The sequence below is a fragment of the Nomascus leucogenys genome, chromosome 8, assembly GCF_006542625.1.
Source record: "Nomascus leucogenys isolate Asia chromosome 8, Asia_NLE_v1, whole genome shotgun sequence".
Lineage (NCBI taxonomy): Eukaryota > Metazoa > Chordata > Mammalia > Primates > Hylobatidae > Nomascus > Nomascus leucogenys.
In genome coordinates this window covers 20,286,725-20,309,994 of record NC_044388.1, presented here as the reverse complement: position 1 = coordinate 20,309,994, position 23,270 = coordinate 20,286,725, and the positions used below count along the sequence as shown (strand labels likewise).

Genomic DNA, 23,270 nt, shown 5'->3' with positions numbered 1-23,270 from the left:
AGATGGATATCCAGTACAGACATTGCTTTCTGGTTCCAATTGCTGTTGGAGGTGGAGGGTTTCTCCTCATGAGACATGGCTCCCCAGTCTTGCAGAGTTGAACTTAGGACTTTTTCAGACCCACCTCTCATGTCACCCTCTCATTAAGGCTTTATTGATTCTACGACCCCCAGCCATCCACACACTATTGGCTTCACCTTCCACTGTGATACTGTAACATGAAGTAATAAGCCATGATTACAGTGTGCTGCCAACTGTTGCGTTTTCCAGAAGACCATCAGAAAAACCTGTTGATCCAGCTTACTGCAGTAAACGTAAACACAACATTGACAGTCTTAGTAGTGTCTCAGAAAGGAACTCAGGGAGGATATTTATAGGGTTTAGGTCCTAGATCTGGGTGAATTTCAGGTGGGTTTTGCAAGACAGAAAACTCTTTGGGTTTGGCAGAGTTCATGACATGATAGCTTTAAATTGTTGGACACAGGGAGATGAAGGAGTTGAAACAAGTCTTCTAGAGCAAGCTGGTTGATATAGATAAGTAAGCCACTTTGGTTAGTCACAGCCTTGTCTATTAGGAGCAAGTATTTCTTAAAGCAAGTAGCTAAGTCATTTTTGCTTATTTTCAGCGTGGCTTAAACATAGAGAAAGTAAAGTATACTATATTCCAATATTATTTAGTACACAGAGAGGAAAGTATTTGGCTTCAGTTATCGATAATGCATTTTAATTGTTGACTTTTTATCTGTTGGTATATAGGCATGACCAAAGGGCATTGAGTCACATGTAAGAAAAATGTTATTTTATCTTTTAATAATTCTGATTGCATCAATGAGAAAGTTAATCATATTCCATTTAAATCATCTCACATCCAGAACCATCTTGCCTATTTCTGATAGTATGATTTTCACATTTTCAGACATACCATCAGTATTTTGCAGTGGGAATGAACAAGTGCAGGGTAGACTAGAATTTGCTATCTTTTACTCTGATGTTATCTTCTTATTTAAAACAGCTGCAGAAAATACAGATTGTGAAGGTTGGGTTAATAAAAGGCAAATATAACTAATGATGAAGCCTGAAAAAAATTTAATGTCTTTTCCACACTTTTGAAATTCTGGATTGCTTTTCTTTTATTCAATATCTTTTTATTTTCTAGAGAAAATGGAAAATGAAACCCAAGTCAGATAAAGTAATGTAAGTTCAATTGTGTTCTATTCTGTGTTAGAAAACAGAAAAGTTGGCACTTTTAGTGCCTGAATTCCTTCAGATGTTAAACTCCAAACTTCTACTTTCTGAAGTAAATTAATATATCCTTAATAGAATAAATGCAATTCTCTATAGTGAATAAATTTCACATTTTGATTTATTTAGGGAAAACCTTGTTTCAATTTTATAAGCAGAAGAAAGGAAAGGAAATGTTAAAATCTGTGGAAAAGTTGTAGATTCCTGGAGCCACTGTTATTTCATGATTGTGAAAGTTAAATCATAATTGTACTGCAAGTAAAAAAATTTCTACAATAATACTTTCTAGAGAAGTTTCTAAACAACAAAAGAACCCCCAAAACACAAACCCACAATGTCCTTTTGGCTTCAGTACTATTTGGATATTACCCTAATCGTGAAGAAAAAACCCCGCCCTTCTCCTGAAGTATAAAGTAGGCCTCCTTTCTCCCTTGGGGCATTACTCTTGGTTGGGGAAGATCATCTCAATTAATAAATCTTTACACACTGAGGGTATGTGGACATCACAGTAGCAAAGTTTTGGCCTGGGCCAGGCATGAATGTGAAATAGATGTATATTTTGTCCCCCCAGACTCTAGCTTCCTGATATTCCAGCCCATAGACTCTCTCTGTGCTTCACTCTGGTGACCAATGGCACATTTTCCATTAAAACCTGGACAGATCTGAGACTCACTGATACCAAAGGGCAAGTCTTGGCATTCAAATCCAGGACTTCAGGATGTTCTGTGCAGAACACCCGATAACCTTGACTATTCCAAGTGAATTCAAAATAGATGAAATACACTTTTTTTTAGAAAAACCATTTTCAACTTACATCAGTTTTTTTTTATTAATGAAAAACAACAGAAAAAAACCAGTTTTTGGTTTACACATATTTGTGTTCTCTTTGTAAAAAAAAAAAAATAAATAATAACAGGAGAAAATCCTGACAGTCCTCATTACACTTCCCTCTCTTCATTCTTCCAACCCATTCTTTCTAAGACATACTTAGAAACTTCCTAGTTAACTTCAGAAGCAATCTCACAATTGGGTTCTTGCTGAGCAAGGGTGAGCTCCCATGTCTTATGTTTCCTCTTGACCTTTTAATAAACTTTCATCAGTGTAAGTAATTGTAACATATCTCTTTACAGACAGCCTGAAGAAGCTAGCAGGCTGAAGCAATGGATTGATTAAACTTAACCACTCAAGCTAGGAGTACCTTTACTGGCAGGTGATATACAGGTATGTAATATAAAATCTCAACCTGAGTACATGTCCATGCAAACCAACAAAAAATAAGCCATGCATGTAAGAACAGTCTATGCTTTCCAAGTTCTTCACTCTGATCTATCTACTAAAAGTCATATCTTCATTTTTGTTGCCTGCTTCATTTCCCCATCCTGCCCTTTCTAGAAGTTGCTGGATAAAACTCCTGCTGCCTTTAGCATCAGGGGTGCGTTACTTTCTCTCTTATCGGGCTTCCCCCAGGACTTTGCTCCTCCTTGGGCATTTTCGCTGGTTCTCTGCAGGCTGCCTCTGAGAAACTGGGGAACTTGGAGCCAAATGGCGAGTCCTCTGTCCAAGTAGTAGAAGTGACCGCAGCTCGGCTGCCAGCAAAGATTGCCCTTGGTTTCTGAGAAATTCTGACTCCCCAAGTTCATTTGGCAGCCGGCGGCTTCTCTGAAACAAAGCCAGCAAACAGCTGGAGCGTCTCTGGACACTCACATTAAAACTTGTGAAGAGTTAAAAGCCCCAGGGAAGAGCCAGGCCAAGGGCACGGGTCAGCGCCGGCTTAAAAGAGCCTCTCTGTGCACGAGGCGTTCGCTCCGGGCATCCACCTGCAGCTGTGCAGGGCGGACCAGGGCTTCCGGCGCCCGCTCCACCCAACTGCGCCGCGGGCGCCCGAGAGGCGCGCGGTTACTGCGCTCAGGCGCTCGGTGCAGCCTCTTCAGGAGAGTTGGGGGCGGTTTTCAGGGTCCGGAGTGTCCCCTGACCCCGGGAAAGCTGGGTAAGTATGGGGTGCGGGGACTTGGGGCCTGAGGCAGGCCGGGGAGGAAACCTCGGGTAGACAGGTGGATGTGAGAAGGATTCTCCTTTCTGGTGATTTGCACCTGTTGACGCCCCCAAATCTGAGCTCTAAAGAATTTTACAGATGATTAAGACAGGTTCTGAAAGGTAGACTCAGAATTCGAAAGGACCTTAGAGCAGTGCTATCCGAAGTGTGGTGCAAGGACTAATAGCATCGCCTTCCCCTTGAAACTTGTTAGAAATGCAAATTCCTGGACCCCACCAAACCCTGTTGAACCAGAATCGCTGGGAATGGGGACAAGGACTGTGTATTTTAACAATCCTCCACGGGATTCTGATGCAGCTAAAGTTTGAGAAGCACTGCCTTAGAAGTCACTTAGTCCTACCTTTGAGCCTCTAACCCCAATGCAGGAACCCCCAAATAAACAGCAATGGGTGTGTAGGTAATGAGCCAAAGGCATTAGATACTGGGGTGTATTCAGTTATAAAAAGAACTTCTAAACACTCATGGTTTGTGGGAATTCTATTCTGTCCCAAACGAAACTGTGATCTTTGAGATTTCCTAAGAACAGGACTCAGAGCTTCAACAACTATTTCTGAGTTTGTACTGTGTGCAAGTCTCCACGTAAGGTTCTTTCAAAGTGCTGGAGGGAATTTTGTACTCTCAGGATCCCCAAGCTGGTAGCATGTTATTCCTCTTACCAGGATCTTCACAAGTTGACGTAGTGCTTCATACATCACATTTATTTTGTTTTTTGGTATTCAATTGCTTGTTCTGAAATTAACCGTTGTTAACGCAGGGTGTCAGGCTAGGTATCTTGGAAGATACATATTACTTTGTGAATTCTGAACAAAAATCCTTAAGAAAAAATTCACACTGCAAGATTTTTTCCATTTTTTTCTATTTAAGTTTACAGTGCTACAATTTACAAATAGAATAAGTAGGAATCCTGAGATTTCATATGAATTAAAGGAGAGAAGATAATTCCCAAGTTTCTAAATAACTCCTTCAGATGAGGCAGGCTCTTCATCACTGCTGAGAACCTGAGCCATTAATCTTTGATGACGAATGGTTTTGTGTTGTTATTATTGTTCTCCTTTCAGTGGCTTAACTTAAAATATGAAATCTAAATCCACTGCTGACTTATTTGGAGACTGTGGAGCAAATTTATTTGCAGATATTTCTCAGTTTTCCCTTTTCTTCAATGGGTGGGTGCAGGATGTAAGGTTTTGATAGGGAACCTGCTAGCATTATCTTAAAGTAGTTCCCCGGAGGACCCTGTGTGGTTATGATATTGAACTATTATTAATACATTAAAGCGTAGAAAACATTCAATACAATGATTTTATATTTAATTATTATATATATATTAAGTTAAAACATCTAAAAGGCTTTTTCACAGATTTCAAAAGCTAATCACCTCTCTGTTTGAAAAGAACTTTGGAAATGTCAGTAAAATTGGGAGCCATTGCTAGCAATGTTACGAGCCTGTGAAAATAAAGCTTGCCACTGTAAATATTTCCCATCTTGAATCATAGCTACATGCAGAAATTGTTCATAAGTATTCAATGAGCATATGCTTAGCATCCTTCTATAATGAAGTGTAAGGCTGACACATATGTCTTGTTTGCATTGTATTTCATGTTGTGATTTTCCTTCCTCAAGTTCAAATCATCTTCCAAAAAGGAAGAATTTTCAACCCTGGAGCATATACCCAGAATCCTCCAGCTCTGAGAGTGGAGGGCACAAATTCACTTAGAGTGTGTACTTTTCTTGGTATTGCAGTTTGTTTGATGATGCCCCTGTCAATCTTGTAGGATCTCAGATCCAGTATACACTGAGCAAGTGGAAAGCGCAAAGGAAGAGGAGTTGGGCACTGGGCAAAGTTGGGATCTAAGATAAAATGAGATGCATGCCTACTTTATGAGGAAGGGCTGACTGGTGGTGCATGTGGCAGTAGCAAACATTTTTGTTGCCCCATCAATCCCTAGTGCTTTATGGTACTTCCCTAAATTCCTCTGGCCTCTTCCCTAACATGCACACAACTCACTACCCACAGCCATTGCCACTTGCCATTCTCCAAGGAACCATTCTTTTTTTTTTTTTTTTAATGTTACTTTAAGTTCTGAGATACATGTGCCCAACATGCAGGTTTGTTACATAGGTATACATGTGCTGTGGTGTTTGCTGAACATGCAGGTTTGTTACATAGGTATACGTGTGCTGTGCACCTGTCAACCCATCATCTAGGTTTTAAGCCCCACATGCATTAGGCATTTGTCCTAATGCTCTCCCTTCCCTTTCTCCCAACCCCCCGACAGGCCCTGGTGTGTGATGTTCCCCTCCCTGTGACCAGGTGTTCTCATTGTTCAACTCCCACTTATGAGTGACAACATGCGGTGTTTGGTTTTCTGTTCTTGTGTTAGTTTGCTGGGGATGATGGATTCCAGCTTTACCCATGTCCCTGCAAAGGACATAAACTCATTCTTTTTTATGGCTGCTTAGTATTCCATGGTGTACATGTGCCACATTTTCTTTATCCAGTCTATTGTTGATGGGCATTTGAGTTGGTTCCAAGTCTTTGCTATTTGTAAATAGTGCTTCAATAAACATACGTGTGCGTGTGTCTTTACAGTAGAATGATTTATAATCCTTTGGATATATACCCAGTAATGAGATCGCTGGGTCAAATGGTATTTCTGGTTCTAGATCCTTGAGGAATCGCCATACTGTCTTCCACAATGGTTGAACTAATTTATACTCCCAACAGTGTAAAAGTGTTCCTATTTCTCTACTTCCTCTCCAGCATCTGTTGTTTCCTGACTTTTTAACAATTGCCATTCTAACTGGCGTGAGATGGTATCTCATTGTGGTTTTGATTTGCATTTCTCTAATGACCAGTGATGATGAGCTTTTTTTTATGTTTTTGGCCACATAAATATCTTCTTTTGAGAAGTGTCTGTTCATATCCTTCACCCACTTTTTGATGGGGTTGTTTGTTTTTTTGTTGTGAATTTGTTTAAGTTCAAGGAACCATTCGTGTCCTGTATTCATGTTGCAGATTTCTAATTGCCTACCCAATATTCTAATACTCCCTATTTAAATTCTCATCCATCCAGCCACTCTTTGGGATGATACTGTAACTCAAGACTTGGTCTCTGAAAGGCCAATGTAACGTTCCACATTATTCGATTGTCCCAGGTGACACCTCAAACGTTCTCTCTCAAGATGAAATAAGTCACTTGGTTAATTAATTATTATATTGGAAAATAATAAGAAACATGAAGAGAATGGAATAATGGAATTAGAGTTTCAGAAAGGCACCGTAGTGCAATGGAAGAACACCATCTTTGTAGAGACTGCAAGCCCTTGGGCAAGCTATGCTAACTCTTTGAGCCTTAGTTTCTTCATCTGTGGTATGGGTATAATTATAGCTAACTTACAGAATTGAAGTGAGAATTAGAGATTATTATGTAAAATGCTTTGCACATAGTATGTATTAAATGTATGCTAGTAGTTATGATTATTGTAATTTTGTAGCTAATCACCTAGGGCAGTCTTTTAACAATCAGGAAACAGACAAAAATTTAAGTAAAACATAATGTGATAATCTAGTGATACATAAAAACATTGCCTAAGAAGGGTCTTGCAGGACCTCTTTAATTAATAGATAAGCTAATTTATAATTTTCTTATATTTTAATCACCAATTACTTATTTACATATGAATATTGCTAAGTGCTTTAAGTGTGTATTCTTGTGCATATGAAATATCTCTCTAGATTATATGAATTATGATTCTATTCAGCTGCAAGTAATAGCAGACCCAAAAACAGTGGCTTAAACAAGTCATACACTAGTATTTTCCTTGTGTAAAATAAGTCCCCAGGTAGGCAGCACATGGTTATTAGTAGCCCAGTCTTCTTTCTACCTTTCTATTCTACCTTCTTGGCATGGAACTCCTATCTGTAAGATTGTCTTGTAGTCCCAAGATGGCAGTTGGAGTTCTAAATGTTATATCTGTATTTCGTGTAGTAAGAAGAAGGAATGGGGATAGTGCAAAAATACCTACTTTCCTGCTGGGTCATCCATCTTCCACATATATCTCATTGGCTAACCTTAGCTACAAAGAAGGTTTGGAGATGTATTTTCATAGCTGAGTACATTGCCTCATCAATCAACATAGGAGTTCTGTTAATGTAGAAGGAGAGAACTGGGAGGATTAGAATGTTGGGTAGGCAACTAGAATCTGCTACGTGGATGCAGGACAAGAATGGTTCTTTGTGGCACAAGGCGAGGATACCCTCTCTCACTACTCCTATTCAACATAATGTTGGAAGTTCTGGCCAGGGCAATCAGGCAGGAGAAAGAAATAAAGGGTATTCAATGAGGAAAAGAGGAAGTCAAATTGTCCCTGTTTGCAGATGACATGATTGCCTGTTTAGAAAACCCCATCGTCTCAGCCCAAAATCTCCTTAAGCTGATAAGCAACTTCAGCAAAGTCTCAGGATACAAAATCAGTGTGCGAAAATCACAAGCATTCCTATACACCAATAACAGACAGAGAGCCAAATCATGAGTGAACTCCCATTCACAGTTGCTTTAAAGAGAATAAAATACCTGGGAATCCAGCTTACAAGGGATGTGAAGGACCTTTTCAAGGAGAACTATAAACCACTGCTCAACAAAATAAAAGAGGACACAAACAAATGGAAGAACATTCCATGCTCATGGATAGGAAGAATCAGTATCGTGAAAATGGCCATACTGCCCAAGGTAATTTATAGATTCAATGCCATCCCCATCAAGCTACCAATGACTTTCTTCACAGAATTGGGAAAAAACTACTTTAAAGTTCATATGGAACCAAAAAAGCGCCTGCATTGCCAAAACAATCTTAAGCAAAAAGAACAAAGCTGGAGGCATCACGCTACCTGACTTCAAACTATACTACCAGGCTACAGTAACCAAAACAGCATGGTACTGGTACCAAAACAGAGACATAGACCAATGGAACAGAACAGAGGCCTCAGAAATAGCACCACACATTGACAACCATCTGATCTTTGACAAACCTGACAAAAACAAGCAATGGGGAAAGGATTCCCTATTTAATAAATGGTGCTGGGAAAACTGGCTAGCCATATGTAGAAAGCTGAAACTGGATCCCTTCCTTACACCTTATGCAAAAATTAATTCAAGATGGATTAAAGATTTAAATGTTAGACCTAAAACCATAAAATCCCTAGAAGAAAACCTAGGCAATACCATTCAGGACATAGGCATGGGCAAGGACTTCATGTCTAAAACACCAAAAGCAATGGCAACAAATGAGATCTAATTAAACTAAAGAGCTTCTGCATGGCAAAAGAAACTACCACCAGAGTGAACAGGCAACCTACAAAATGGGAGAAAATTTTTGCAATCTACCCATCTGATAAAGGGTTAATATCCAGAATCTACGAAGAACTTAAACAAATTTACAAGAAAAAAACAACCCCATCAAAAAGTGGGCAAAGTGTATGAACAGACACTTCTTTAAAGAAGACATTTATGCAGCCAACAGACATGTGAAAAAATGCTCATCATCACTGGATATCAGATAAATGCAAATCAAAACCACAATGAGATACCATCTCACGCCAGTTAGAATGGTGATCGTTAAAAAGTCAGGAAACAGCAGATGCTGGAAAGGATGTGGAGAAATAGGAACACTTTTACACTGTTGGTTATAGTGTTTATTAGTTCATCCATTGTGGAAGACAGTATGGCAATTCCTCAAGGATCTAGAACTAGAAATACTATTTGACCCAGCGATCTCATTACTGGGTATATACCTGAAGGATTATAAACCATTCTACTATAAAGACACATGCACACGTATGTTTATTGTGGCACTATTCACAATAGCAAAGACTTGGAACCAACCCAAATGTCCATCAATGATAGACTGGATAAAGACAATGTGGCACATATACACCATGGAATACTATGCAGCCATAAAAAACGATGAGTTCATGTCCTTTGCAGGGACATGGATCAAGCTGGAATCCATCACCCTCAGCAAACTGTCATGAGGACAGAAAACCAAACACCGCATGTTCTCACTCATAGGTGGGAATTGAACAATGAGAACACTTGGACACAGGGTGGGGAACATCACACACTGGGGCCTGTTGGCGGGTGTGGGCCTGGGGAGGGATAGCTTAGGAGAAATACCTAATGTAAATGACGAGCTGATGGATGCAACAAACCACCATGGCACATATATACCTGTGTAACAAACCTGCACGTTGTGCACATGTACCCTAGAACTTAAGGTATAAAAAAAAAAAGATTCTTTGGAAAATGGCAAGTGGCAATGTTTGTGGGTAGTAGGCAGTAGAGTGTGTGTGTTAGAGACTAGCAGATGGTAGAGAGAAAGTGATAATAACAAGCTTCTTGGCAACTGGATTCTTTGAGAAGTACTCTCGGTGTGAAATTAGAGTAATAATGATCTCTCTATCTAGATTTTAAAGCAGTTTACATAAGTGGTTATATTTCAACCCCACAGTAATCTTGAGAGTCTATAAAAAGGGTAGATATATTTATTATCACTTCATTCATGATCAAGTTGAGGCTCAGAATGATAAATGGTTGCTCAAGACCACATAGCTAGTTAGTGCAGGGTTACTGTAAACCTTAGCTCTTCTGATAACTAGTGCATCTCCTTAGTAGAGAGGGGGCAAGTTGTAGAAGAAATGAGATAATAAAGATAACCATGTATACTTAATTTTAACCATTGTGATATTATTTTCCAAAAATTATTTGGACAGAAGGAGATAACATAATCAAAATTTGCAAACAGCAGGGTGATGATTTAAAAGCCCATCTACCTTTGTTCAAATCAGCATTTTACTACTTACTAGCTATGTTAATTTGGGCAGGGTGCTTGATATCACTTTCTTCTGTGACATTAACTAAGAGTATTTGCCTCATATAGAAATTGTAAAGATAAAAAACAAAGTATAGAGACTGGCACATAATAAGAAACATGTAAGTGTTTGCTGTTCCAGATAGATTGTAAATAAGAGAATCAAGTGAAAATTATGAAACCTAATGTTAAGATAGCTGACTGCAAAATAAATCCAGAAAAAATCGAATGCTTATTTATAAAGTAGCAATGAACAGTTAAAACTATAATGAGAAGAACATTTCTATTCTCAATAGCAATAAACTACAAAATAGCCAAGAACATGAATATGAAATATGTAGGAGCACTCCCTGTTGGATCTGTCTTTCCTCAACTTTATTCCTCCCACAAACAATATCCAAAGGCTACACAGAAAATCCAAAAGCACCAGTATGGATCTGATGCAAAAATACTTCCACAAAGAAAAGAAGCATTTGTTACATGCAAAACAAAGATCAAGAATTGTTTCAGTCAACAAAACTCCAAACTCGAGGCATTAGACAACACAGTTCTGTAAATCAAGAGCTGAAAGAAATGCAAGAGAGAATGAGAAGCAAAGCCAAGAAAGTCCAGAAGGAAAATAAAACCATTAGAAAACTGAAACCTAAATTAGAAGCAGCTAGATATAAGTAAATCTTGTGAAAAATAGAGTTTTGATTTAGAGGATGGCTTTGGGAAAAAAATCACATAGAATGCAGGCTACAAAGAAAAGAGAGAGAAGTGGTAAGAAAGTATAATAATAATGAAAAACAGACAACAGAAAAACAGCAAAGGGCTAAGTAAAATTTCTGGAAAAAAAAAAAAAAGAACAAAAGGAACTGAAAATAAATATAAAACATTTATTTATTTGATCTCAAACTATTAGTAATTTCAAGATGCACCACCAATTTAAAAATTAATTTTGGAGGAATAGAAGAAAACCATAATATATTAAATGAATATGTCACTTATAGTTGAAAAATATTAAAATGTGAAAAAGATGCATCTTTTAATTAAAGAAATGTGGAATTAGATGAAAGCCTTCCCAAAGTAAAAGAACATCTGAATTCACAGATCAAAAGTCTCACCATGTTCTGGATAAGGGAAGAAAAGAAAGAGAGAAGTAGATAAAGCAAGAAAAGCAAGCAAGCAAGCAAGAAAGAAAAGAAAAGAAAAGAAAAAAAGAAAAGAAGAAAGAGAATGAAAGGGGAAGGAAAGAAAGAAGGAAGGAAGATTAGCATGATGATATTTAAGGATAAAGGATAAAATATCCAAGCAGGAAAAGAAAAAATAAATCATGCTAGCTGCATAAATTGTCTCAGCAACATCAGATTCCAGAAGAGAATGAAAGTGGGTTCTAATTAATATAAGGACCTTAGCGGGAAAAGGAAATGAATGGGACCCAAGATTTCTATAGCCACATTCTATATGTGGCTTGTGTTATATTTCTGTTAAACAGCAGTGATTTAGATTGCTCTAGACAGCAAGTTGAAAAAATGTCAGATACATCACTGGGTATGCAAAACCTCACTACGCAGAATCCAATCCCTTCTTACTCAGTGTTTTCTGAGAACCAACATTCCCTAGGGGCTTATTAAAAATGCAGAACTCAGGGCTCACTCCAAAGCTGCTGAATCAGAGTCTACATTTTAATAAGATGCCCAGGTAATTCATATGCATGTTAAAGCTTGAGAAACACTTTCTTAATTAACCACTTCCTAAAAGAGTCACTTCCTGGAAGTACTACTTGAAGAGTCATCTAGCCCAGAGCTTCCCAGCTGGTGTGCTTTGTAAGAACTATGATAGGCTGAGACATTGATCTCTTTAGCCTGGGACTCTGGGATGGAAGGCCATGGGCTAAGGACCTGAATAATATTGTAAATTTCTGTGTGTTCCACGATCTATAGCTGTGCTATCCAGTATGGTAGCCACTCACCATATTGGCTACTGACCATTTGAAATGTAGCTAGACTGAGTTGAGATGTGCTATAGAAGTAAAATACACAGCAGATTTTGAGGACTTCGTATTAAAAAAAGTAAAATATCTCATTAATAATTTTTATATTGGTTATACATAGAAATTGTAATACTTTAGATATATTGGGTTAAATAAAATAAATTTAATTAATTTCACCTTTTTTTTACTTTTGTTAATGTGCTACCAAAAAAATTAAAATTACATACACAATTTGCATTATGTTTCTATCCAATAGTGCTGATGTGGATTGCTTTAGACGGCAAAAAGAAGAATCAAAATTAAAAACCTAGAATAGATACAAACTGGGAGTGTGCACATTCTATTTAAATTTTAAAATAAACTTGAATTAACTGTGGTATTAGAATCACAAAGCAAGAATTACACTTCTTGAAAGAAAAGCTATGATATAAAAATCCCTAAAGTTTAAAAGATAAATTCATGATAATACATTGAGAGATTCCTCTTGCCCCTATAAAACACAAACAAAAAATTAAGAGAAAGGAAATGTAAGCAGACTAATTTTATCTTTCATAGGTGGAAGTTATCAATATTATTTTATTTCTAAAGTTGATAAATTTGGAAATATAAGTTAAAACATTTTCTTTATAAATTATTTTACTAGTTTACCCTAAGTGAAAATTAGAGAGAGATATATACACCTCTCAAATACTTAGGGTAAACTAGTAAAATTTTATACACACACACACACTTAGGGTAAACTAGTAAAATAAAAAATATGTATACCCACACACATAAAGTTAATGATTAATGAAAGGGAAATAGAAAATGAATGGAAATGTGATAAGGCAAAATAAATTAAACAAAACAAATAGTAGTGGAAAGTAAAGAATAATGTATTTAAAAGAGATGACAGACGTAAGCCCAAACATATATTTTATAATATAAAATAAAAAGAGTTTAAGTCCTTATCTTAAAAAAAAAATCACAGATCTGATCAAACAGCTGAATCCAGCCGCACACTGTCTACAGTAGATACAACTAAAACAAAAGAGATTTGATAATTGAAATTAAGTTGCTTATAAAAGACATACCACCCAAGAGGAAGCAGGGTTTATGATGTTATATCAGAAAATGTTGAGGTCAATAAAAACTATATTAAATTGAGGTGTAGTGCATACTTTTTTCCACCCTCTCTTTCTTTTTTTGCATCTTCTTTTTTTCAACCAAGAGTTATGAAGTGTTAACTATTGACCAGGTACCGACAGAGATTGAGGATACAACAGTGGGCCAAAGCAGACAATGATGGCGCAAGCGATAATCAAAAGTCAGATAATAATGGTAAACAAGTTATGAATATGTTCCACATTGAAGAGAGAACTGTCATCATCCTTATGAAATAACTAGCATGGTGTAGAAATGCATAAAGCAGAAGCTGCAGGAAATAAGAGAATTGATGAAAATATAGTTGTAGGGGAAATGTTGAGACACTCATATTAGTCCTTGAGAGTTAAGATAGGCAAAAATAAATAAAGATGGGCTAATAGACTAATAATGAACTCTATCATCAGGAGCAAATATTGTTTCTTTTCTAGCATTTATTAAGCATTTCAAAAACAGCATTATATTAGGTCAGTACAAAAGTAACTGCGGTTTTGCCATTAAAAGTAAAAGTAATAGCAAAAACCTCAATTACTTTTGCACCGACCTAATATATACTAGGTTATATACAGGGGAAACTTTGACATATTCCAGAAAAGAGTACAGACTACATTCTCTAACCACAATGCATTAAAACCAAAAGTAACTCATAAAAGAGCTACATTCACACTGAAAAATAAAACAACCCCAATAAAACAACCAAATCAAAATGGAAAATCTCTTGATTGTCAATTGACGAAATTGAAAATGCAGTTACTTGAAAAATTTCAAACCATAATTGAGGAATATCTGGCCTGTACTAATGATGAGCATGCTTGCATATCAAAGCTGATGCTGTACTCAGGAAAATGCACTGCCTCAAAAAGCTCTTATTACCACATAGGAAAGAATAGAAGTGAATTAATCATTCAATTCAACAAGTTGGGGGAAAGCAAAACAAACCTATGTAAAATAGAATGAAGTAAAAATAAAGACAGAAAATTGAGAATTAAGACAAAGAATACCAATAGAATTGATTAATAAATGAAAAATGTCTTTCGGGAAAAACTCATGATAAACAGGATAACTTACTAGTTACCATAATCCAGACAAAAAACGAAGAATGAAAGCAAATGTATTCTCTAGGAATGAGAAATTAGACATAACCCTAGAGATTAGGAAAAAAGGGGGGAATAATTTATTCGACTTTACAATAAACAATTTGAAACCAGGATGAAATGGAAAATGATAGGAGGGCACATGAATGATAATTGCAAAATCTAACTAAAGAAGCAATAGAAAATCTAAGTGGCCAGTAACCTGGAAGGAACTGAGAATTGCTGAAAGCTGACACTTTTGGCCTTGTCAATATATTGGTAATTCCTTTCAAAACTCCAAATAACTGGCAATTGCTCTGTCACTTAAAATGTTTAGAACAAAGAGAAAGAAGAAAAGCTTCCAGATCATTCTTGTGAATCCAGCATGATTGATACCTGACAAAGTTAGCTCATACACACAAAAATAATAGGCATTCTCACCTTTGAACAATAATGCAAAATTCCCGAATCAAATATTAGCAAGTAAAATTCAATAGCACATAAAAGGAAATGTAGGATAATGAAGTGGAATTTATTTTAGAAAAGCAAAAATCATTCAATATTAATAATTCTAATAAATTATTCACCAATATTTTGTAAATAAAGTTCAACATATGGTTATATTTGAAAAGAAAAAGCATATGTGATCATTGTAGTAGGTGCTGAAAAGGTATTGGGTAAGGTAAAATTTGGCAGCCATTCTTGATTTCCTTAAATCTTAGGTTAAAATAAGAAGAAATATTTTAACATAATTAGAAACATATATTATAAACCAAGTGCCATCGTCATATGTGTATTGAAGAAAACACTTAAAATATTACCATTAACTGGCCAGGCGTGGTGGCTCACACCTGTAATCCCAGCACTTTGGGAGGCCAAGGCAGGCAGATCACGAGGTCAGGAGATCGAGACCATCCTGGCTAACACAGTGAAACCCCGTCTCTACTAAACAAAATACAAAAAATTAGCCGGGCGTGGTGGCAGGCACTTGTAGTCCCAGCTACTTGGGAGGCTGAGGCAGGAGAATGGCATGAACCCAGGAGGCAGAGCTTGCAGTGAGCCGAGATTGTGCCACTGCACTCCAGCCTGGGCGACAGAGCGAGAAAAAAAAAAAAAAATTACCATTAAGTTAGGAACATTATCAACATCACTCTTTAACATTGTTGAAGTTCTGGTCAATGTAATAATATAAGGTATATACATTGAGAAAGGAGAAGGCAAAATTATTGTTATTTTTATTTAAAATGAGAATATACTGGAAAAGTCCAAGCAAGCCAACAAGAAATTTCAGCAAAGTGGTCAATACAAATAATTTAGTAACATGAGTAAGAGAAAAGATTCAATTTAAAATAGCAACAAATATAAAACATCTAGGACTGTATATTCATAATATATTAAGAGCACATAAAAATAAATACAAAGACAAACACAGGCAAAATGGTCAAAAATCTTAAGTGTACAGTTCGTAGAAAAATACCTTTCCCAATCTCACTAGTAACTATAGAAATGCAAATTCAAAGAACTATGTGGTAATGTGGAATATTTTCCCCCCAATCAGGATTCCAAAACTTCAAAAGTATGTTGTGAGAGTGTGGGGAAATAAGGACTTCCATATGTTCCTGAGGGAAAATATGATTTGGCATGCCTTTTTGCTGCAGTTGTCTAATATTGACCATAATTTTAGATATACATTCCTTTTTACCCCAAATTTCCATTCCTAATAAGTGATCCTTTAGAAATATAATATGTCTTCCACTGTGCAATGTTGTTTATTGCAACCTTGTTTGGACTTGTGAAAAAGTTGGAAACAATCTAAATATCTGTTTATAAAGGATTGGTTAAATAAACATTGCTATAAAGGAGTACTATGCAGCTGTTAAGATGAATGAAGTAGATACAAGACTGACATTAAAAATAGTCAACAATGACTAGGCATTGACTAATTAGAATGGATGTTGATTTCAACTAGTATGGTCAATCCAGTCCGTGACAATTTTTAAGGACTTTCAAATGGTTAAATACATATAGAAATAGATTGACAGTTAATATGATTATTAGTACAGTATAAATGAGGTAGGTACATTTAGGAAGAATATTTGAGCCATCAATTGTTTTTAAAATTTAAGAAACAATGCCAGGGAGAATAATAGAGATTATATAATAATACTAAACTTGTATAATTGTTTTGTGCAGGTTTAATAACTTGCCACCTAATAAATTTTTGTTGGAGCACAGCCATGCAGGGCCAATTTATCCATTAGGCACAGTTTTTTAGAAGCCTATGAAATGTTTAATTTTAAAAAAAATTAGAAGAAAAATGAATATTTAGGTCAAAAATTGTTTAATTTTTTTCTCACACAAGGAAAAAAATGTAATTTTTAGGACTCGTAAGTCCATTAAATTTTGCCTAAAACAGAAATAAATTAAATTTTAAAGTACTTAAAGTTATATCAAAAATAATTTTTAATTTATTTTATTATGGTAAGAGAATCCTATAAAGCAAAAGTGTATAGGACCCACAGCAAAAATAATTTTTAATTCATTTTATTATGAGAGGATCCCGTAAGGCAAAAGTCATAGGTGGTTCTGCAGTCACGCTTGTTTGTTTACATATTTTCTGTGGCTGCTTTTGCAAGGGCAAAATTGAGTAGTATATTTGTCCTGGAGACGGTCTAGCCCACAAAGCCTGAAATATTTACTTACTTTTTCTTCACAGAGAAGTTTAGCTTAGTATATTAGCACTCATTATAGAAAGTTATCTTTATGAACTGGATTTTATTTTTAGTTATTTACTTCCACCTAGACCGTTAATTTTCAAGAAAAAGTTCTACTTTTGAATTGTTCACAATTCACGACCATTTGTTATGGGGGAATGTCAACTACATCAGCTCAAAATTTTAAGACAAGGAAAATTACAAATAACCAATATTTATATTAAATCATTTTCATACCAAACACCAGAAAGAATAAAGAGAATGAAGAAAAAAAGGAAGTTTTATGGGAAAAATCCCCAATAGATCTCCAAATAACATGCTTTTCCTAGACATCAACTGCAAACGAGCATCTGCTTAGTGTGGCATAAATGTAATAGAGTGGCTTTAAGAACAATCCAGCAGGTACCAGTGCTGAGAATATTGTTCCTGTACTCTAATGCCAATTTTTAATAATTTTGCCATTAAAGTTTTAATAAAATGATAATAATTTACATGTTTGGGGTAAAAACTTCTGATTTATTCTTGGATTCTTCAAATTCATATTATGAGGGGGATATTTAAGCTTAGGCCTGTTTTGATCATATATTGATTTTAAGATGCAGACAGCATTCAGCTAATGTAGATTATGATTCATTTATGCAGAGGGAAACCTTCTGGAAGAATACTTCCAAACCAGGAGTTTTATTATGTCTCTAGGGAATGGGAATATGTATCATTTGTGGTGAAAGTAGTCCACGCAGCCATGAATGTGAAGATTGTTACTGACATTGATTAACATTGCTTGCTCACTGGGGATAATAAAGCAGGCCAAGTTTGTTTTGTTATTATTTTTAAAGGCTCTGTGCACACCTTTATTGCTAGTCCAGACTACTACCACAGCCCTTTGTTTGTTATACCATTCTTATGATAAAATAATTCATCATCCAAACTGTGCACTTAACAAAGTCAACCCTTTTGAGATATAATTTATATATAATATAATGCATCAATTTTAAGTGTACTATTAGAACTGTTTGGCAAATGCATATTTCCATGTAACCATAATCAGTATAGAGAGCATTTCCATAATCCCAAAAAGTCTCTCGTGCCCAAACTGACGTTCTATTTAAGTTCACAGCAAAATTGAGCAACAAGTACAAAGTTCCTATATGCCCCCCTACCCCAAACACACGAGGCCTCCCCTGCTATCAATATCGTGCACCAACGTGGTACATTTATTACAATCGATGAACCCACATTGACACATCATTATCATCCAAAGTCCAAAGTTTATGTTAGGGTTCACTCTTGGGAATGTACATTTGATGAATTTTGGCAAACATATAAAGACATGTATGCATTATGATAGGATCAGACAGAATAGTTTTTAAAAATCCTCTGTGCTCCACCTGTTCATCCCTCCATACCTCCTAACCACTGACAGCCACAAATCTTTTTACTGTCTTTATAGTTTTACCCTTTCCAGAATGTCATATAGTTGTAAAAATACAGTATATAGCCTTTTCAGATTGGCTTCTTTCATTTATTAATATGCATTTAAGGTTCGTGTCTTTTAATGGCTTGATAGTGTATTTCATTTTAGTCCTAAATAATCTATTGGCCTGAATATACCATAGTTTACCTGTTCACCAACTAAAAGGCATATTGTTTGCTTCCAAGTTTTGGCAATTATAAATAAGGCTGACCATCCACGTGTAGTTTTTTGTATGGACGTTAAGTTTTCAACTCATTTGGGTAAATACCAAGAAGCATGATTGTTGGATTGTATGGAATGAATATGTTTAGTTCTGTAAGAAACTATTGAATTGTCTTCCAAAGTGGCTGTGCCATTTTGCATTAATCCCTGTCAGCAGTGAATGAGAGTTCCTATTGTTTCACATTCTTGCCAGCATTTGGTGTTGTCAGTGTTTTGGATTTTCACCATACTAATGGGTGTGTAGTAGCATCTTACTCTTTTAATTTGCAATTCCATAATGACATCTGATGTTAACCATCTTTTCATATGCTTATTAGCCATCTGTATGTCTTCTTTGATGAGAAGTCTGTTCAGATATTTTACCCAATTTAAAATTGGTTTGTTTTCTTATTGTTGAGTTTTCAGAGTTCTTTGTATATTTTGGATAATAGTCCTTTATTGGATATGTCTTTTGCAAACCTTCCCCTGCCTACCAATCTGTGGCTTGTTTACTCATTTTGTTGACAGTGCCCTTCATAAAGCATGACATTTTAATGTTAATGAAGTGCAGTTCATTTATTATTTTTTTTCATGGATCTTGTCTTTGGTGTTGTATTTCACAAGTCATTGCCAAACCCAATGTCATCTAGATTTTCTCCTATGTTATATTCTAGGAGCTTATGGTTTTGCATCTTGCATTTAGGTCTGTGACCCATTTTAAGATAATTTTTGAGAAGGGTGTAAGGTTTCTCTCTCTCTCTCTCTCTCTCTCTCTCTCTCTATATATATATATATATATATGTAATTATTTTTTTTTTTGCATGTGGATGTCTGGTTGTTTCAGCACTGTTTGTTGAAAAAACTGTCTTTGCTCCATTGTATAGCATTTGCTCCTTTGTCAAAAACCAGTTGACTGTATTTGTGCAGGTCTATTTCTGGGCTCTCCCATCTGTTCCATTGATTTGTCTATTCTTTCACCAGTACTATGCTGTCTTGATTACTGTAGCTTTACAGAAGATCTTGAAGTCAGGAAGTGTCAGTCCTCCAACTTTGTTCTTCTTCAAAATCATATTGGTTATTCTGAGTCTTTTGCCTCTTCATATAAACTTTAGAATCAGTTTGTCAATATCAAAATAACTTGCTGACATTGATTGGGATTGTGTTAAATCTACAGATCAATTTGGGAAGAACTGACATCTTGACAGTACTGAGTCTTTCTACCCATGAACATGGAATATCTCTAATGCCCCTCTTTATCTCTGATAACTTTCCTTGCTCTGAAGTTTTCTCTGTCTGAAATTAATATGGTTACTCCTGCTTTCTTTTAATTAGCATTAGCATGGTATATCTTTCTCTATCCAATTTCTTTTAATCTACATTTATCTATATTTAAACAGGGTTCCTTGAAGAGAACATATATTCAATTTGTTTTAATTTCTGACAATCTCTTTTAGTTGTTCATTTAAACCATTATAGTGATTATTGATACAGATGCATTAATATCTACCATATTTGTTACTATATTCTATTTGTTGCCTTTGTTTTTTGTTCCAATTTTGTCTTCTACTCTTTTCTGTTTTTTTTGTGGTTTTAGTTGAGCATTTTAGGATTCAATTCTCTCTCCTTACTTAGCATATCAGTTATACTTCATTCTTTAGTGGTTGCTCTAGAGTTTGCATTTATAATTAATCCAAGTATACTTTCAAATATCACTATACTGCCTCACAGGTAGTGCAAATAACTTATAATAACAAAATAATTCAAATTCTCCCTTCCTCATCCTATAAATAGGACCTTAATGATGTAGTGGCAGATTTAGTGGTAAGGTATGGAGTGAGAAGAAGTATTCTATAGTTCTCTGATTAGGCTTCAGTCCTTTAGTGAGCCTGTGTTCCCGAGCTATGAACTTTACAAATGCCTCTCCTTCTCTCTTCCGTCACTCTTGGGAGGGACAGGATGGTGTAATGGGGACTAAAGTTGGGTATTTCCTTTCGTCTAGGCCAGTTAGATTCTGATAAAACCCCAGCAGGTTGAGTTCTGGTGAAATAGTTTCTCTTGAGAACATGCTTTGTTAAGAAGAACAGTGTTCTGTGGTGTATTTAAAAATGGTTTCTATTCCCCTCACCCTGCTGAATAATGAGGAATTTTTTCTTTTATCTTTACTGTGAGAGTTTGATAGAGCTCCTTGAGGTAAAACTTAACGAAAGTGTGGGTGCCACTTTAACACTTGCTTTTCTGGAATTTTTAATTATTAGACTTGTCCACATTGAACCTCCAGCCATTTGTCAGTTACACTTCAAGTTTTCCTACCCCAGCACTGGTTCCTGCAAAGGTTTCAGCTCATGAGTTTCTGCTCCAATAAATTGTACTTGTGATTTTCTGTATCCTCCTGTCTGTCTCTTTAATTTTGGGGCAGCGGTTTTCCCTGTGACAAAGAAAAATTGTTAATTTTCAGTTTGCTTAGTTTTTTACTTGTTTTTAGGATGGAGTGACAACTTACTTCCAAGCTACCAGATAGCAAACTAGAAACCATAGTCCCAGGGCAATTTTAAGAGATAACTAAGGTGCTATTAATTGTTGCACTGGGACCACAGTCATAAATTGGCACTGTCCTGGGAAGCCACATATTATATTTGTGATTTTTTTCTCAAATTTTTATCTTTGCTTTACTCCAGAAAAATAATTTCTAATTTAAGAATGAACCAAAAATATCCTCGACTCCACATCTTAGAAATAAATGCATATGACACTTTAAAAAGTTGGGATCATACTCTGTATAACCATTTCTGCATTTACCCCTAACCTACTATATCCTTTAAGTTTAGCAAGCATTTACTTGCTTTGCATTGTATTAGGACAACCCCAAAGTAGAAGAAAACATGGTCCCTTCTCTCAAAAGTTTCAGTGGAGATAGCACTACCAAACGTATACACACAAATAAACACTACAGCTAAATACAGTATACATCTTAGCTATTAAAAAATGGTGATGTAGACTGAGTGTTTGGGGCAGATGGAAACATGGAGGATTAGATAGAGGCTGCAGTAGTCAGAGAGCAGGCAGGTCTGGTTCTGAAGTATAATTAGGATTTGAATTTGCACTTAAGTGCAAAGTCCTTCAGCCTTGAAGCAGAGGGAAAAATGATGTGGATACTATGGTGCCTGGTCAGGTGCAAAGGGACTAGGAATTCGAGATCTCTCCAGTGAGTCTTGTTCTGCAAAGTTGCAGCAGGAAAGAACCATCAATAGAGGCCCTAATAGTGGATATCCCAGCAGATCTGGTATCCAGGCATTTTCAAAGGTTGTCAGTTGAATTCTGGTCAGGATTCTTTTTGCTTATGTATTAGTAAAACCCAACTCAAACTAGCTCAAACACAAAATAGAATTTACTGACTGAGACACCTGAAAAATCGAGGGATTGATCAGGCTGATCAAGGTGCTCAGTTGATGTCATCAAAGATACATCTCTCTTGATCTTGGGATTCTTCTTCATGGTGGCAAAACCTGTATATTGGCTGATGCTCTCTGACTTTGATGGTGTAGGTTAGGTGCTCATTGTTGGATCAATCACAGTGACTGTAGCAATGCTGGCCTAAGCCAGGTATACTTGCCTGGAGTAGGAGTGAGGTCAAGATTTCAGCAACTACATGGTTTGAAAGTGGGGAAAGAGATCCTCAGAAAGAGTAATGAACTTTGGGAGACAAAATCAACAGATGTCTCCTTTAAGATGTTTTGTTTTGTTTTGTTTTGAGACGGAGTCTCCCTCTGTCACCCAGGCTGGAGTGCAGTGGCGCGATCTCGGCTCACTGCAAGCTCCGCCTCCCGGGTTCACGCCATTCTCCTGCCTCAGCCTCCGGAGTAGCTGGGACTACAGGCGCCCGCCACTACGCCCGGCTAATTTTTTTGTATTTTTAGTAGAGACGGGGTTTCACCGTGTTAGCCAGGATGGTCTCAATCTCCTGACCTCGTGATCCGCCCGCCTCCGCCTCCCAAAGTGCTGGGATTACAGGCGTGAGCCACCACGCCTGGCCTAAGATGTTTTATGTATATGGTCTCATGTAAACTTCTCAACAACACAATGTTATAGCTATTATTGACCACAACTTACAGATAAAGACATTGAGACCCAGATTTTCTCTCTGGGACTGTACCTCTGCGTTTTCTATAGAGAGCTTGCTTAGACCATTCAGGATGGCCTAACTTAGTGGTCGTCAACCTTGGCTGCACATTGGAATCACCAGGAGTGTTTAAAAATATCCCAGTGTTCAGACCATGCCCCTGACCAATTGAGTCAGAAACTCTGGGAGTGGGACCTGGCATCAATATTTTTAATAGCTCTCTAATGTGCAGCCAAAATTGAGAATCACCAGCCCACAGCCTGTTCTTTTTTAAGAAAGTAATAATGAGAAGAGCGAGCCAAGCCACATTTTGTTTTCTCAGCCACAACCCTAATAATGCACGCAACCAGACCCCATAAGGATCCTAGAGCAGGAAAGCAGGCTACTGAAACTATGGATAGTAATGCTGCT

The 23,270-nt window shown here is 36.5% G+C and overlaps 1 protein-coding gene across 2 annotated transcripts in view; it reads left to right on the top strand.

Annotated features, from left to right (window-relative positions):
* Positions 1 to 2,782: 2,782 nt before the first annotated feature.
* The window catches only part of COL6A5 (collagen type VI alpha 5 chain), a 134,692-nt gene continuing 114,204 nt past the window's right edge, over positions 2,783 to 23,270 (top strand). For both annotated transcript variants that reach the window (XM_003265397.2, XM_012508361.2), the window contains exon 1: positions 2,783 to 3,229. The gene's annotated coding sequence lies outside the window, so the exon portion shown is untranslated. The remainder of the gene's footprint in view (positions 3,230 to 23,270) is intronic.